The 14,506-nt window shown below is 41.4% G+C and overlaps 1 long non-coding RNA gene across 1 annotated transcript in view; it reads right to left on the reverse strand.

Annotated features, from left to right (window-relative positions):
- Positions 1-12,159: 12,159 nt before the first annotated feature.
- The window catches only part of LOC120410242, an 88,490-nt gene continuing 86,143 nt past the window's right edge, over positions 12,160-14,506 (reverse strand). Inside the window, exon 4 of the long non-coding RNA XR_005602231.1 lies at positions 12,160-12,339. This is a non-coding gene — a long non-coding RNA (uncharacterized LOC120410242). The remainder of the gene's footprint in view (positions 12,340-14,506) is intronic.

A 14,506-nucleotide genomic window follows, 5' to 3' on the forward strand; every position in this document is an offset into this window, starting at 1 on the left:
CAGCCTGTATGGTGAGGTGTTCAGTAGGACAGAGAGCACACTTCTCTTGGTCTATCCTGGTACAGGGTATTCAGCCTGTGAAATGCATTACAAAGTACACAGGAACTCAATCCACCACTTGCATACAACAACATAATCACTTACCAACACGTATTTCTACTAATATGGTGGGTCTTTTGCTTGTTTTTGTGGAAAGACTTGTTCCACAAAGAAAGAGATACAAAAATGGTTTAGAAACAGTAAGCAGATCCACCTTGTGCCTGCCTCTGTGAGCTTGTCCATGCTAGGGAATAACAGCCATGGCAGCATAATTACCACCGCAGTGAAGCTGTGCAGTGACAGGAATACTGCTGAGCACCACCAGATTTGCCCAGAGCCCTGTGTTTTCTACTTTCATTTCATGCAGGTTGATCAACACAGCTGAACTTTGCCTATACAGACAGGCTAGCTGATGGCACTTGCTGTAATACAGACACCAATTTTCCACAACCTAGCAATTACATTAAGATAAAATGTGGCTGCTCTTTAATAGCATACAGAAAATAGTGACCTACATGAAAAATTCTGCACTCAAAACGAGAAGGGGAATTTATTACTAATCATTATATGAAGATCTAATGCAAACAGTGCTCAACAAAATAGTGGCAAATACACTCCTTTATCTTACCTATGTACTATCTCACATTAAGAAACATGACCCAGAACAGCAGATACAAGAAAGGAAGGCTACAGAAGAGAGACAACTAGTCAAGTAACAACTTGGGAATGACTGCTGGAAGAAATGGGTTCACAAGAGCAGAGAATGGGAGGGAGGATTTGGCAGCAGAGACTGGGAGACTGTTCCAGGAATAGGAGGCAGCATGAAACAAAATGCAGAGCTGAGAGTAGGAGGAAGAGATAAATGGAGGAGCACACAGAAAGTCAGAGGGGAGTATGAGAAAATGACAGCTCACATTGCTTAAGGAGGCAGAAACATAGTGCCTAAAAACAGAATTTTCCTAAGGTCTAGCTTGCCTACATTTAAAAGACGTAGGTTCTCTAAATGACCAAAAAAAGCATGGTCTAAAAGGCTTAACAACTCATCTTCAAAGACTAATTCCACCAGAAACAGACCAGCATGGTTACAGCTTATGTATTTATTTAATACTGATGGAGGAGGGCTCATACAGTCTGGACCTCTGAAATTCACCATGCCACGCAATATTCCAGACACACTGCAACATTATTCCATCCATATCCTGACTAAAGGCACTACTGGTTTGGTTGTGAAAATCTAACACACTTGCAGTACTCACTGCATTCATTCCTTTCCTTTGTCCAGAGCAAAGCATACTGGAGCAATGGAAGGCAAGAGCTACATTAAGGCAGTAAAGTTGCCTCAACTACATTCTTACAGTGCTTTCTGTCCTTTCAGTTGTGAACTGTGTCCCACACAGCGACACAAGTGGTATTAACTAGCTGACAGTATAGACCACCTGCATTAAAGAATACTCCCAAGAAACATTATAAATGCTGAAATTTCATCATCAATGTTGAAATCCCAGATTCAAATGTGCTAACTGACCCCGGTGAGGTAACAGATACTTCATAGTTTTCAGATCACTTAACACTACACCATGCACAGATGTGATGGGAGAGAAACAACTGCATTCAGCATTCGAGTAATTCAAACTCGACTTTGCAGCAACACCATAACTAAATAATTAATGCTTTCTCGTAGCCTCAGATTAGATTAACACCATACTTCCAGACAAGACATTTTCCTTCTTTTTCTATTCAACAGTGCTGCAAATGAAAGAGCAAAGGCAGTCTGAATATCTCAACTCTGAAGTTTCCTACCTTCTCCACTGCAGACAAAACACAAGAATTAAATAATTTTTAGCTAGACAGCAACTTTGAAGAGCTATAATTATGTTACTAAAATATATATAATGATAAACCTATTAAAAAACTTTAGACATTAATTTTAGAAGTTAAATACAGAAATTAATTTTAACTGTAATGATTTGGTCTCCTTAATTATAAGGAGACATCTCACATAATTAATTTGGTAGCTGAAATATAAAGATTACAGTTTTTTGGAAGACATGCTGTTTTCTTATACAACAAAGAAATGAAGCCTGCAAAATTCAGTCTTCATTATGAATCTGGGTTAATGCTTCTGTAGTAATTTGAAATGCTTTGACTTTGTCCCCACTCTCCCGTGAAGTGCTAAGAACATTTGTGATTGCAAGTGTTAACAGAAAGCACATTCAAAGCACCTGCTGACATTTTGGTACCTATAGCAAGAATCCTGCACCAGTGGTTCCATGTTTATTTTTGCCCATATTCCTCACTGCCTGCCTGGATTTTTCAAACCAATTTAGTTGACACAACCAGGCAGCATCATGAGGCAGCTGCCTGCCACTGGATGCAACCCAGTCTCCTCTCTGCTTGCCAGGCACTGGCTTTACTGCCTGACTTCCCTCCCAGCTGAGAGGGGCACGGTCAAGTGTGCAAAGTCACCAGTATCACCCCACCCAGGAGAGCAGACCTGAACATCCTTCTCTTCCTCAGCCATACAAGGTGAGAGTTTGACAAATGCATTGGCCATTTCAGCTTCAGGAAACCCAGGGACGTGGCTCTTGGTTTCAAGCCCTGGTGTCTCTGTGCTCAGTCGGCCTGTCCCTGGGTAGCAGTGCCAGCGAACTCTACCCATGCAGTGCCAAGGGGTGTGTGTAGGGGTTATAAAGTTTTGTGCTACTCTCACTCAGCTCCTCCAGAGTTAAGACAGGGTGATTGTTTTCTAACTCACTCCTGCACATGTAGACTAAGGACCCAATTTTGTCCCCTCACCCAAATGCCAATTTCCCAAAGCATTCAGAGAGGAAGACTCCACATATGAGCTACAGGCAAGAACTCTGTGTTCAGGAGACCAACATTAGGAACTGCCAGAGAAACTTCAGTGCCCTGTTTGGCTTCCTTCTTTCTGTTATTGCAGAGTTAGAAGGGGAAAAAGGACAAGCACCATTACCACAGGAGATGAGACAGTGGGATATTAAAATCTTAAACTTCCTCTTTGTGCACTGGTCCACAAGCAGCAGAAATTGGTTCAAAGAATATCTTTGAGACAGTAAGAGTTCTTCATGCACTCTCTGGAAGGAAGCTAGACATCATCCTAAAAGCTAGAGAATTTAAGAGAAAGGCTGACTTCAGTCCCTTACTCCACTTTTGCCTTGATGCAGTCACACCTGTCCGGAGCTCCATCCCCAAAATGGGAATCATGTTACTCAAAGTTGCTGAGCATCAGCCTCAAGAGCACTTTGTGAATGTATCAGAATGAACTGATATCCTGGTGTTACCTGGGTAAAACACAAACTTCACAACAGTGGAAAGGGTGGGCTTGCCACCACTTGCTGCTCTACTGCAAACACTCCAGAGAACCAGATCTGAGACAGACAGTCAAAACTTCTCCATCAGTTCTCAATTAGCAGAACGATTGTAACTCAGCTTGGTTTGCTGACAACATAAAGGCTGCTCCATGGAAGGGGTGAAAATTCTCTTCCCCTCCACTGCATTTTCCAGGATTTCATACATTTCCTTTCCTTCACTGCTGCTATTTGCATCACAACGGGAATCACATTCATTCAACAAGGGCCAGCTCAGAGGTTAAACTACCGGCAGTGACATTTAATTTATTGAAAAGGGGGAAGACAGACAGTTTATTTTAGATCAAACTGCTTATATGAAGAATCACCTTGGACTCTGCAAATGCTAAGAATACAAATAAAGAGGAGATATTTGAGTCCTCTATTTTTATGGGAGAGTTCCACTTCCTTCCACAATCCGAAACAGAGTAGTTCACCAACCAATATAATGTCTGCAGGCTGAATCAATGCCATGACTGCTTCCACCTCAGAAGTAACACCTTATCTTTTACCCCCCCACTCCTTACAGAAATACAAACTAAATCTATCAGTGGGACACACTGGAGGTTTGTATTCTGTGCTCTCCCACATTCCCCACCCCTCGCCCAAGGAAGACTCTTTGGCCTTTACACAAATATATTCTACTTGAATTTTCAGTATAAAAATGATTTACTTATTCTGAAATGAAGCACACAATATGGAGTGGTCACTAAGCACCACAGAAAGGCTGAAAAGCTAAAACACACTAAAGCAGGGAGAGGTAAACTACTCCATTTGGGTTTTTTCAGTTCCAAAAAGGAGGGTCTCTGCATAATCTCAGCTCATATAAGGGGTATGAAAAAGCAAGACTATACTACCTTCATACAATACCTAACTTCACAGCCTTTTGTTTGGAAGAAGGCATCACATTGACTGAAAGCAGCTTTTCAAACAGTAAGCTACAAAACCAAATTCCTTTGAGGAATATTTTGCATTAAAAATGGCTTCATACTTGCAGTGAAATATTCTAGCATCAGCCATATTCTAAGAACAATGTGTGCTCTTCTCCACAAGCCCCTGGGCCTGGCTTGCTGAGTCTATAGTAAGTTTGTTATTGCCCTAAGGGAGCATTAGAGTTTTCCTTTCACTTCATGCCTGGGCTCATCATGATGTGTGTAAGCAGGCTTAGTCTGCAGACCTTCCTTCCCTCCTATTTTCCAGCAATCCAACAACATTTTTTACAAATGAGCACTTTTGAAACAAGGTTATTGAAACCATCACCTTCTTTAGAGTGTTGCAAAGAATAAAACAAGGTTCCCAGCTTTCAAACACAACTGAATGCTTTTACTGCACCACGTGACTCCATCACAAAGCACCAGAAAACAGGCGCCCCACAGAGCAATAACTACTCCAGTACCCTGCTCCTGCCTAGCTCTGTGCTACAGGTGGCACTTCATCCTCCTGGAAGAAAAATTCAGCAAGGTCCAGGTGTGTGAAAGGAGGTACAACAACAGATGCGTCTATATATACCCAAGTGGCAGCACCAGGCTGAACAGGGGCCTTGCAACCAGAGCTCAACTGTGCCTTCAGGCAAACGGCTGCTCCACTCCTGAAACAGTGCAGCATCTTACTGTGCCTGAAATGGTTCTTTCACGGTGAACGACCGCAGTGGGGTTAGAGGAAATATAACAGGAAGTTGCTAAGGTGAACGGAGTTAATACATTATTTCAAATGGTTTAAAACAATAGAGAATGTTTTTATGGAAAGAGCATTTGTATTTTTTTAGTAATTTCTTTCAAATCATCAAAGCTGAAAAGCCACATGGGAGGGAGGCTGACAATTCCAGCAGTGAAGTAAGATCCAAGATTTTTTGAGTTAGCAGCAAGGCAACCTTCAATAGGTTTCTTTGGCTCTCTTTTGGTTAAGCACTTCTATCAAAAGATACCTTTTCTTTGTATCTTTGGGATTCTTGAATTGAATGCTTATAGAAAGGCTATATCCTAAACAATATGGAAAAAAATCCACTGCAATTTTAGCTAACCTGAAACATATGACATCACTTAAACAAAGACCATCACCCTTCCTCATCTTTCATGAGCTGAATTTGGGGAGTGAAGGGGAAGGGTAGAGAAGGTATTTGAGAACTGTTTCTACTCTTTCATATAGCCACATTTGAGAGGTTTTAGGTAGCAAGAGCTACATCTACATTGTTGCTTACAACGAAGGCCAACCACCTAACTTATATTTGTTACTTTAAGATGAAAAACCAAAGACCCTTAAGAAAAGAGGCCTTGTGAAAAGTCTCAAGTCTATGCTCCAAGGCCATGCTCTTACTTTCTACATCAGCAGCATCTGGCCAAACTGCAGAAGCATCTGTACTATCAACATGAACATGACTGGCTAATAAAAGAATATTTTCAAAGACCCAAATTCTGTTTAATGTGCTTTGACCAGGAGAGTGGCAGTTATATGTCAGCACGAGGATCAAGAAGTTTCTTAATGACCAGAAAAACCCTCAATGCTCCAAGTCAATCTTTTTTCCTAAGAAACTAAGAAAATGGAAATCAAACACACTGTTAACCAAAGGATCATCATTTACTAGTCTGTGGCGAAAGGAAAAAGAATATCTATAAAAATTTCCATTTCTAAGCTTACGTCTTGCTAAATATTAACTAAGCAGAACTAGCTTTGCTCTTGAGATGCAAATGAGAATTTAGCTTGCTGTGTAACAAAACACAAGCAATAGCAGTTTAGTCCTCAGGAAATGTATAAGGCATCATCTGATTTTTAAAATGTTCTCTGTAATGGCTCTGATCTTTACAATGATTTCATCAATTACCAATATTGCTGATACCTCTTCATCCATCAGTCTGCTACCCAAGAAAAAGTGACTCTGAAGGTTCAAGGGAGTATCTGTTTATAGTGCATCATGAGCTGTAGCCTAGGCAAAGACGTGCACAGCTACAACCACCTTCCTTGCGCTACTCAAATGCATTCATGAGCCAACAGTCCATCACAGGCCAGATTTCATCCTCCTCCAGCACATTTCAGAACATGAATTTAACCCAGCAGCAAGGTCAGACGCAGAGACATTCTGTGGGGAGGGAAAAGGAGAGTAGGGGGAGGCAGAAGAGAAGGAACTAACAAAGAGCTTAATGAGCAAGGAACTATAGCAGGCATATCAGTATGAGATACAAGCCCTGCCAACTCCACTTAGTGCACTGCCTAATACAGTCACTGAATAGAAGCTCCTCCATCCTCCTCTCAAAGCATTGTCCTTGCAGATAATGACTGGTTAACAAGCAGTCAAACAGCAAGGCATGAAAGAAAACAGTGTTTTCTTGTAACAACCTGGGTAGCACTTAGACAAGGAATAGCGAAGATAGGCACAAAGATTCAAATTCCTACCTTTAAAAGTGAAATCCTTACATGAAGTTACTCTCTCCAAAGGGGTCAAACAGTCAGCAACCCAAGGAAAGACATGGAGCCAAATGGAAAGCAAGAAAGCCTGAGAGCTGGTCTTCACAAAAATCATAGAGCAAGCTGGCCTTTCTGAAGAAGGGCAGCTGGGCTGCACAGTTGGTAGATGGATAAACCATTAGTAGCAGTGGCTGCCTTCCCTTTACTCAGCGTTGCCAAAATCTGACAGGTCATTTTGTGAACCTAAGGATGCCGTAATTTTAAGCACAGGCAAACAGAAAAATGTAAATAAATTCATGCAATTAAAAAGAGCACCTCAGTGCTGAGCATAAGCACCATTAATGACTAGCTGCTGTATCATACTGTAGCTACAGGTAGGTGGTGGGCAAAGCACAGTCTCACATTAACAGTTCAAAAGCATAGTTCCCTTCCCCCCAGAAACTATCTTGCCTTGCAGCTCCTCTCTGAATAGCTTCCATGTCACTCCCTGAAATCTCAGGAACAATGAGAGGAAAGTAAGGAAGACGGTGTGCAAAGGAAGGCATGGTCCAGTGCAAAGGAAGGCATGGTCCAGTGCTCAGCTTATCATGGCATACGGCAGATTTGAGATGCTCCATCAGGGTGGGGATACAGCTCCATTCCTTCCTCCTCTTACACATTGCGCATCTAATCACGGTAGGGCGTTGAACTCCATTTGTACGGCAGACAATGGGATCTGGCAGCAGTTCAAAGGCATTTATAGCAAAGTGATTGAACAAGCTCACTGCTGGCGCAGGCAGGCGAGGATACAGAACGCCCCACTTTCCTCCCTTTCTCTACTCAGGCTGCAAAGACAGGTGCTGCACCATGGGCAGCCAGTTCTCCTTTTGTTCCAGTGGCATGAGGATCAAGGAGGAAACCAAAAAGGTACCACCACCAAGAACAACAGCACCTAAACGCACTTCAATGAGGTAGAGAGAGGTGGGGAGCGAGTGGGGAAGAGGAGGGAGAGGGAGACAGAGAAGAGAGAGGCTGGCAGGCAGAGGGAGAGCAAGCAGGCAGGCAAAGGGGGAGAGTGAAAAAAGGGAGCCCACAGACAGCAGTGCCCGGCACCCTGACAGCCTGCTGCCAGAGTTCATCTTCTGAAGCTGTCACAGGTTTACGGATGCCTCTAGACTGACAAGCTGACAAGATAAGGGAAACTACACTCAGAAAATGTATTCACCGGCACTAAATTGCTTCTCTTGTCCTAACGTGGTTTGCAGCTTCACTCAGGGAACTGATCTCATTCGGGGCAGTGCAGGGAGCAAACCAACTCTGTATATTCAGACACTATTACTGGAATCTGGAGACAGGAATAAATCTACAGAGGGACAAAGAAAAATCATCTTCTGCACCACTAATAAAAAATTAACATGTTAAAAGAACAAATACATAAATCTCAGAATATGTTCTGTCCCTATGTAAGCATTTTTGGTTGCAATGGTTGGGGAGTGCAAGCTAAATTCCTGTATCCCCCTGAAAGCCTGGCACAAGAAGGGATCTCTAAGATGTAATAGAAAACAGTGTCCTAGAGAAGCAGAGGCATGCAGGAAAGGAGGCACTTCTGACCACAGCAGCATTCTCTGCTCTTCAAAGATGGAACGCCCTAGGTATGCTCAAAGATGTATCCTTTCCCAGTCAGGGTTTGGCAGTAGAGGGTTTTCAGACAGGATGACACACTAGCACACATCTCTAGAGGAGTTATTTTAACAGGAGCTGACAGTGCACAGCAAACACTTCTGTAGTAAGACAGGGAGAGTTTAATGCGATGGAATGTTACAGGGTATTAGAGAGCACTCTGGAAGAGGACTGAATCTCACTGATTCATCAGGTGCTATATCTCTGTTATAAAGTTAAAAAAGCACCTCCTTAAAATTTTATCCTGACAATAACAAACTACAAACTAAAATCAGAAACAAGGGTCAAGTACTAGGCTCTTGGGTTTACCCACAATGATTTAACCTGCTGTTGTAGGATGTCCAGCTTCTCACAGTTAAATCGCCCAGGTAGGTGCTTTAAGGTCTGCCTCAAAAATACTTCCTACTGCCTCATTGCTTTGACAGGACAGGAAAAAAATCCCTGAAAGCTAAGGTAGAAAATGTTTTAAAATGCTTATTAAGAGTAGATCATTTTCCTTCTGAATTAACACACACATTCAGAATAGGCACATGGTTATGTATTCTTTCTGTCCTATAACGGCACAATGATTTGCTCAGCATTTTTTAATCCTAGAAGATATATTACAAAAACATTACATTACCTTATAGTACAAAAAAAGCACAAACACTTCATTTATTTAATATGAAAACTGAAAAAAGCACTGAAGTCTTTCAGAAAGAAAAGCACATAGACACAAAGATATTTATTGCTAAGTGGTGAATAAAAGACGAGGTGCGGAGGGATAAGGATTACACACATAAAACTAGAGCTGCTGTCCTAATCAATCAATGTAAGTTAAATGGAAGTTGAGCATCTTTGGAGAATGTGGTTTCCACATCTAACAGAGGAGACAATTCTCTATTTTGCCTCATTTAAAAAAAAAAAATCTTCTCACATACATGTCATGCTACAATGCAGCACTGCAAATCCGCAAGCCTCTTTGTGAACTGCAGATGGATGATGCTGACAAAAATTTTCATAGAATCATAACCTAAAACCATTAAACTTTTTATCTTCCAGCTCCCGTCTATGTCAGTAAACAACCCCTTTCCATTCAAGCTGCAGTACGCAAACAGCAGATGTTGGAAATCTCTTGATACTCCACTAATCAGAAAGATGACAGAAAATTCTGACTCCACACAAAAAAGAACGAATTTTTAGAAGAGCCAAGATTTTCAAGATGAATTTCCACCATACACTTAAATGCATCTTTCTCCAGTCTCCAGTGTTTTATAGAGATTCAGGTTTATTGGACATCTGCTGCTAATCTTTTCAAATCTATTCATTTAGAAAATGTTAGAAAGAAGAATTACTACTGCTCCACATATACAAAGACAATTAACTCACACTCACTGCCTAAAGTCGCAACTCCAGTAATTCTCTCAAGATTTCCTCTTCCTCATCCTCCTAAACAGAACCTCCTGCCCTTTCCCATGCCCTGCCAACTCCCACAACTATTCCACAGTGTACCCCAGATCAACGGCAAGCTGAGGAATAATTTAGCTCAACTGATGTTAAGCATCACTTAGGGGCAAGTACATGAACTACGTCCTCATGCTAGCAGGTAGTTATGGTGATATTTCAGTGGTATTTTTCTAAACAGTTCAGTCCTAATTACCCTGGCATAACACAGTAATGTAGTTCTGCACAATGCCAGTTTGTGGTGATTGTTTCCAAAGAGCCTTGGAAATAAAGGGAAATGACGGATGTTGCTACCAGTTAAGAAACAGTCTCTACTGCTGCACAATTTAAGGACAGTCTCCCCTTCCCAGACAGCTTCCCAGTCATTGGGATAACCACATATCCCAATTCAATAACATGGCCTGTACTGGCTGTGATATACAACAAGACCTTTCTGACACTACTGCATGATCTTTATATTCACTACTCAATGTATTTTAATCACATAGTGACAGCAGAGGTACAACTGCAGAATTATACAACACCAGAGCAGAGGATTTCCACCAGGGTCAGCAGACTACTTCTGAGGGACCCAAGAAAATGTTACCAAGAAAACCAAGCCTACCCTCGCAAGTTTTAATTCACTGTGAAAGCGTCAGTATCTTTACTAGGCAATTTTTCTAGATCTGTGAATTAAAACAGATTTTAAAAGTAACTTTTGTGAGGGTAATGCCGAGACAAATGAAAACAAACTCAAAATGTCTAGTCATGATTCAGATAAAAGTGTCTCTTCTGTCAGTGGCTGAAATCGTGCCTGCTGCAGTATTTCTGGGCCAGACAGTATCTTTCCTCTGCTTCTAATGCCCATAATCTGGAAAACTCATCTGAAAATCAGAACCAACAACTCAGAGAAAGAAAGGTGTCTTTTAGAATTTCTACACCTTAAGAAAGAATTGTGGTTTTTACAAAAACATCAACAGTATTTGCAGTATTTCCTCCTCAACAGGGTCATACCATATAATGGCATAATTTCTAAGATACTGGTAGGACCCAAACTTCTTGCTGTGCTTTGTATCAGTAGCTTAAAAGGGTATATCATACCAAGGTAAATATGTTTCAGCTAAGTGTCCTTAGTTTGTAAACAACCCAATCTTGAAACATTAAATTAAAAAAGAGCAAAATCCCACTGCCCAAGCAAATCTGCTAACAGACCTATACTGAAATCCTAACTTCACAAAGCAAGACACTTGCTAAGCCTCTCTGATGCCTCTCATTTATTGAGCTATACTACAATGTTTACTTGAATCTTCATGAAGACTTTAAACAGCTGGAAAAACCACATTTTTCATGCCCTGCCATGCTCAAAGGACATGTTTTTCTGTTACATGTTTTTCAAAATACCTCAGGTTTATGATACTTTTTACTCTGTTTGCACTTGAGAAACAGTCAAGGCCTAAATGGTTCTGGCTACCAAGACACAGGAAGGCATGTGTCTTGCTTTAGTTTACATTCTTCTAAATTTTTTCTTGATCAAGCCTTATCTGTAAGTCATCATGGCACAATAGCACTGACAGTGCTATCCAGGAACAATTCTTAACCTCCAGACAGAAACATGTAACAAATCTAGCATGGTTTATGGTAATATGCCAAATAAGAATTACTCACCCAAGTTTTTCAGTGACACAAACACACACCCCCTCCCCAGTCTACCCTGTTCACAGATCTTGTCCTTCAGGGCTCTATCCACCACTTCACTAATTCAATTTACCGTATTTTACGGGTAGAGACAACATACAGGATATATTGTAGCCAGTCCCATAAATCTTGAAATTCTCACTGAAGCCAGTGAAGACCAAACATGTTTGTGTGTAAACTTCCCTGGAAAAATACCAGCAAAGACAGATTACTATTGAGGTATTTAAACACTGCACTTACTAGCTGAAAAAAAATTTATTTCTTTTGAGTTCTTCCATCCTTCCTCACCCAAATACTGATAGAGAATTTGTATTACCTTAGCTCTTTTAAAAAAGATACTTAGGCACAACTCAGATTTTCTAGGGATCACCAATGGAAAAGGTAAAACTTCTCACACACTTTAGCAACTGTGGAAGGGATAGAAGATTTAAGGATGCGTTTAACCCAGCCAATATCTGCTTGTTAACAGAGGAAGAGTTTCCTCTCCCGAATTTCCTCTCTAACTAAGGACAGCAGAAATCCATTCCAAAGCACAAGGAAGACTACAGTTAAACCCAACAAGAGCTTATTACCTTAACAAGTCATGTGAACACTGCCAGAACTGAGGCTGGGATTGGGCTGAGAAAGGAGATTGACCCTGCAGTCTTGGATAGGTAGAATCTGTTCAGCTTCAATCAACTCATTTTATTTGCACACGTTTTGGTAAATTTCTAGCTGGCTTGAATGTTTATGTTGTCACTGGTGAAATCCACCCCACCTGAAATTCAATCAAAGACAGCTATGTCATATTATCCTTTTTTTTTTTTGTCCTGGCGCTGAAATAGAACACAAGAGTGGTTCTTGAAAAGGTCCTTGTTGCCACCATGGTTGTAGTTGATGTTGGAATTAAGAGGGGAAACAAAACAAAGCAAAACAAACAAACAATAAAAGGTTTGTATCCTAAAATCATACCTCTGTCTCTTACAGGAGGAGACAAGTCAACCACCATCCACCCCATTTGGAATGAAGTGCCTATCCGAGGGAGACAACACTTTCTGAAGCCAGCATAAACATGTGAGGAAAAACCCTTTTCCTCCTCTTCAGTGAACAAAGAGGCTTTGTTATTGGTACCCATTACATCATTAAAACTTGTGTGAGATGGCAGTACAGGGAGCAAGCAACCTTTCATCCCATTAAGGAACTAAAGGTGTCAGTACCCTGAGGGCACCATCAGCCTTTGATGACATGGACTATTCTCAAGTGGACCTCCATACACTTCCTCTGCACCCCGATTTAAGGCTGGGCCTGGCCGCCCGCTCTCTATCTGAACTTTGCTGCAGGTATACCTGTCTGCAGCCCTGCTTCTGGCTAGATCTCCTGGACTGACTTAGGCTGCAGGTAGCTCATCTCCTGGAAAGATCCCTCATACGTATGGCGTAGCTTGTACCCAGTTCTGTCTTTGGCCCTGTCTCCTGGGTGGCCTTTGGACCCATGCTGCTGCTTTGTCTCCAGCCCCATCTTTTAAAGGCCGGGATGGATCCTCATTGCTCCATCTTGCCTGGGAGTGTCAACAAAGCCTGTTACTAGGGAGCCAGCTCTGCCTGCCATGCTCAGCCCTGCAGAACTGCACCCCATCAGTGGTGGCACTGCTGCACTGGGGTCACCCTTGCCTTCTGACTTGCCTCAGCTCCCAGCTCTTGCTGTGCCTTGACAAGAGGCTGGTGAGTAGTGGTTGCAGAAACAGATTTAAAAATCAATGGAAACAATATTCATCTCTTGTAACTGTCAACTGTACAGGTCTTTTCTGGGAAGCCCTCCAAGTCATCCATAATCAAAACCTAAGTTGATTTCTGAAGCCTCTTAAAGGCATGGCCTTCAGACAGACCTTGGCATTTTGGTGTGGGTCTTGGATCAACAACTTTAATACCAGATACAGTAAGCATAATCTGAGAGATTAACAGAGTTTTGTACTATATTAAGGACATGAATAATTTTGTGGAAGAAGGTGAAAGAAAGGAAGAATATGTGCTTGCATTTATAGGAGAAAACCCAAAAATAATGTGTTACTTTTCATCTTCTGTGTTAAGGGAGGGGACAAGCTCCTCATGTATTGAACGCAGCATTCCCCAGTCATGATATTCATTTAAAATGCATGATGAAAAGGGTGAAAGGGGTCAGAGTTAAGCCATTCAGTTGACAAACAGATAATACATCCAGAAGTGAGGAACATACCCCCACAAAGCACCCTAAGTCATGCCCTTCTGCTTTGTAATTAATTTTTTGTCTTCGTTCAGTTGTGCTCACACTTCTTATCTCACAGATCTCCAAAGCCCACTTGGAGACAAAGCACGCCCATATGGAGGAAAGGATAATGAGGTTAGCAAGTGTTGCTATGCAGGTTGCTAGTCTTACATGGTCTTTACACTTTGTAGACCCAACAATTTCAGATGGTTAATTCATCTTTGTATTCATCTTTAATACTCAACAGGCTCATCTTCAGCAACAGCCAATCCTTAAAAATGATGTAAATAGTAACTGGCAAAAATCCACCATGAATATGCCAGTGCTCTTGAACTTCAGACCAATAAGCTAATTAAAATGTTTAAGACCAAATCCTGTCCAAGCACTAGAATTCATCTGTATTGCATAAACGTGGCATGATGTCATGAAGACACACCATTTAAGTAAACTAGCACACCTCTGGTGATGTTTTGATGACAGGACCTCACTGATAATATTAAATCAATTCCAGAAGTTTCAGAGGAACTGGTTTACTGTAACCTGCTCCAGATATGGAAATGAACAACAGGTGACTGCAAAGAAATACCTGGCAGACAAATCCTTATTAGAACTGACTAACAAAACAGACACTCTTAGGAACCAGAAAAAGTTAAAATATAATAGAAGAAAAAAGAAGTTATTTGTCCCTCTCTTTCTGCCACAAC

Source organism: Corvus cornix, chromosome 6 (genome assembly GCF_000738735.6).
Source record: "Corvus cornix cornix isolate S_Up_H32 chromosome 6, ASM73873v5, whole genome shotgun sequence".
Lineage (NCBI taxonomy): Eukaryota > Metazoa > Chordata > Aves > Passeriformes > Corvidae > Corvus > Corvus cornix.